The 3,744-nt window shown below is 50.6% G+C and overlaps 1 pseudogene; it reads right to left on the bottom strand.

The window, feature by feature from the left end:
* Nucleotides 1-1,322: 1,322 nt before the first annotated feature.
* On the bottom strand, nt 1,323-2,211 carry LOC101433794 (cholesterol 25-hydroxylase-like; annotated as a pseudogene).
* Nucleotides 2,212-3,744: the final 1,533 nt, after the last annotated feature.

Genomic DNA, 3,744 nt, shown 5'->3' with positions numbered 1-3,744 from the left:
AATGGCAGACTGTGGAGACCAGGATTTTACATGGACTTCTTCACCTTGAAACAAGATAGTTTGGATCATAAGGAATAAGCTGAGCTACAAACTGGCCTTATTTACACTTTTCTATCTTAACTTCCAACTTTCCACAAAATAAGCTACATTCACATGTTGAAGTGAAAACAATTAGGCACCATCCAGATGTACTGTGTGCTGTGTGATGTATGTGTCCTCTGTAAGAGATATTTACAGTCAAGAGTAAACCACGAGAACATCTTGGAAACATCTTTAACAGATGAGGAATTGGGGATCTGGGGCCAAATTTCACTACATCATTACTTCTCCTTTCTTTAAAAGAGAGATATGCATTTTGAATGATATCTTAATTATGAAAGTTGAAAATACAAAATCCTGGATTGCAGACCCACTGAATTCAGTGATCGTTTGCATTATCCAAGGATGCTGGCTTCATGAAAAGAGGCTTACAAGTCTAATGCACACATTTGACTTATCTGTTTTGAAAAGCAAGGTGTTTTTATAATTCTCTTCACCTCCCTCCCCAACATGCTCTCTCCACCCGAACAAAACAATCAGATGGCTGCCCAGTGTCAGTCTCTTTCTAAAACTTTCCAGATCAAGTCTATAACTTGCCCCTTAGGCAGAAAGCAGCTAAAAAGTATTCAGAACAATAGGAAATACAAATACTTGCTGTTTCTCCCTCTGTGCAATCTTTAGACCAAAATGGACAGCCCAGGCCTACAACCACCCATACGACGCCAACCCCCATGGACAGTTGCTCTAGGCTCTGAAGGACACCCCACTCCATCTCCCTCTTCCTTCTGTACTTTTTATCAGTCAAAACGTCGGTGAAACAGGAGTCAGAACTTGTTTTGTTCATGTTTTGTTAAAGCACAAATAACATTTTTCATATAAATATACATTTCTATGAAAAAAATAGAAAAAATTACTATAATCTTGGTCACTCCCAGCAGGAACATATTTCACAGCTTATAAAGTCAGAGGCCAGATCCTCTGTTAAAATATATTCTCTCAGTCTGATTCTAGGACACTTTCAAACCTAGGACATTCCTTGTTCTACAAACAAATCATTTTAGAGATGATGTAAATATGCCAGTAATGATTATCTAACTCATATCTAGGAATAAAAACTATTGAAATGAGCTAGAATGCGACACCTAGAATACAATTGCTTTGATATACAAACATGGTATAAATTACTTTCCAGGTAGCAAAAATAGATCAGATTTTATCTACAACGGTTTCCATCAGTTAAGAAATTCATGTTCTTTTTTGATGCATAAAAAGAGACACAGCTTAGTGTTCTTCTCCTGATGCAAGAGTGAAACGCACAGCCATCCCGGGTCTGAGAGGGCACCACCCCTGCCAGGCACGCAGCTACTTGGCGTAAGCAGACTGCAGCGTCCCCAGCATTTTGTCCCAGTGTGTGAAGGAAGGTGCGAAGTTGCAGTTAAAGCGGGAGTGATGCGGGTCGTGGCGCTACCCCCCCGTACCACCCGACAGGCACCAGTCTGTGCGTGGACCAGGGGAAGTCGTAGCCCGAGTGGTCCTCCACGGACAGCCAGATGTTGACCACGTGGAACACCAGGACGGTGAGCGGGTGGCACCCGAGCAGCACCACGTTCACCATGTCGAACAAGCCCAGGGAAAACAGCTCCCCCACGCTCATGTCCTGCGTGGCCAGCGCGAAAGAGGACACGTTCTGGTGATGCACCTTGTGGAAGGTGCGGTGCAGCCAGGGCACCGTGTGGCGCAGCAGGTGCCACACGAAGAGCTCAGCGTCTAAGAGCAGCAGGCAGACCACGACGTGGCGCGTCAGCTCCAGCACCGCGGGAGCGTCGGCGGGCAGGCTGGGGGGCTGCGGGCCCAGAGCAGCAGCGTCGCGGGCAGCACGAACACCGCGTGCTCGTAGAGCGTCTGCCCCAGGCAAGGCAGCAGCTGCCGCGCCCACGGCGAGAGGTCGGGGTGGATCTTGTAGCGCCGCAGCGCGGGCACCCAGGGGCACACGGCGTCCAGCAGCACGAACGGCAGGCAGAAGCCCACGTAGGTGATGATGGAAAAGATGACCGGGAAGAACGGAGACTGCAGGAAGGCCCCCCGGCTTCTCAAGCGGTCCCAGAGGGGCTGCAGGAACAGCTGGCCCGAGCCGCAGAGGACCTGGGCGTCGGAGCTGTTCCAGTGGCTCATGGTGGGGCGGGCCAGGCTGCTGCTGCCCGCGCGTCCCGCCGGTTTTTTGGGGACATGCGCCCCCACCCCCAATGATGTCAGCCGCGTTTTCTCCCCCTTTCCTGGCTGCGCAGAGCTGGATGAGGAGGTAACCCCGCAAATGAGCAGGGCTATAAACACACACCCCTAAAGCTGCCTGAATGGTCTTTTACATATGCACGCTAACTTTTCATATCCGTGCAGTTGACATTTTCTGTCCTTTTCAACTGACGTACAATTTGCACGCAATGCAGAGATCTTCAGTGTAGAGTTGCCCTCCGTTTTGACAACTCAATTCACCTGTGTCATCACCAACCCAAGCAACAGAGACTATTTTCAAAACAAACGGAAAGTCCCCTTTGGTACCCAATAAAGAATCACTTGTACTTTTGAACGCGTGCAACTGCACGTGTGTTTTCATAAAGACTCAAACATGACTGAGATTTGAAAAAAAAAAAAAAAACTTTTAAAAGCGACGTACCTTCTGTATTTCGGATCTTTTCAGCTCTACGCAGCCTTAATTGTAGCTCCAAGCAGCGACTAGCGGCGAAACTCGCCTTCCGCAGAAGGATCCGGGTTCCCCGGGCGCCCGTGGGGCAATCAGCGCAGGAAATGGGACAGGACCAGCGGCCGGTCGGTCTCAGCGTCTCCGAGACGGCCTTTCCCGCCCTGGTCGCAGCAAACTCCAGAACCCGCTGCGCGCAGACTCGCAGGGTAGGTCCCGCTGCCCGAGCCTGAGAGTCGACCCTTCGCGGCGCCCCCGGGGCGCACACGAGCAGCTGCTGGAATCCCGGGGCACAGAGGCCCTGGAAAGCGGCCCCGGCTGCAGAGCTTCCTTTTAAAGTTAAAAAATAATAAATAAAATAAAATAAAAATTTTTAATTAGATTTAACACACAGAGCCGGTGCTCAAATTGGGGTGTAAGCAATGAAATCAGTAAACCGCCCACTTCATTCCTCCAGAGAATGATGCGGGCGGTCCTGACGCTTCCCAGGAGGCTGGTGAAAGAGCAGATGATGTCGCGCTACCCTGACCTTCCTGTGCCAGGCTTCGCGGCGCCACCCTGCCCCGTGCCCTCCAGCCCCTTCCCCAAAACCTCGACCCAGAGAACCCGCTGTGGGGCCGCCCGCATCCCCTCTCTTTTACGCCCCCGGACTGAGCGACGCTGAGCACACGGAGGGAGGTCGGTAATGGAGACCCCCGGATCTGCATAAACAAGCCCCGCGTTTGACCGCGGGACTGACAAGGGACGCACAGGACGCTCAGAGAATAGAGGCTTGGGACAAAAGGTTTGGAGCCAGCGACCACTCCCAGTCTCGGCTTTGCCTCTTCTATCTCTGAGGGTGTGGCCAGCAGTTCACTCCTTCCAAGCTCTGGTTTTCTTATCCCTCCAAATGGGAGTAGTAGTAGAAGCCATTTCATGAGGCTGTCTTAAGCATTAAATGGGAAAAATAATATAGCAAAGCCAGCAGGTAATGTCTGCCTATCAGGTGCTAGGCGCTAGCTAAGAGCTTT

Source organism: Dasypus novemcinctus, chromosome 6 (assembly GCF_030445035.2).
Source record: "Dasypus novemcinctus isolate mDasNov1 chromosome 6, mDasNov1.1.hap2, whole genome shotgun sequence".
Taxonomy (NCBI): Eukaryota; Metazoa; Chordata; class Mammalia; order Cingulata; family Dasypodidae; genus Dasypus; species Dasypus novemcinctus.
Note: the sequence above shows the minus strand (reverse complement) of the source record. Positions and strands in the feature narration are given on the sequence as shown.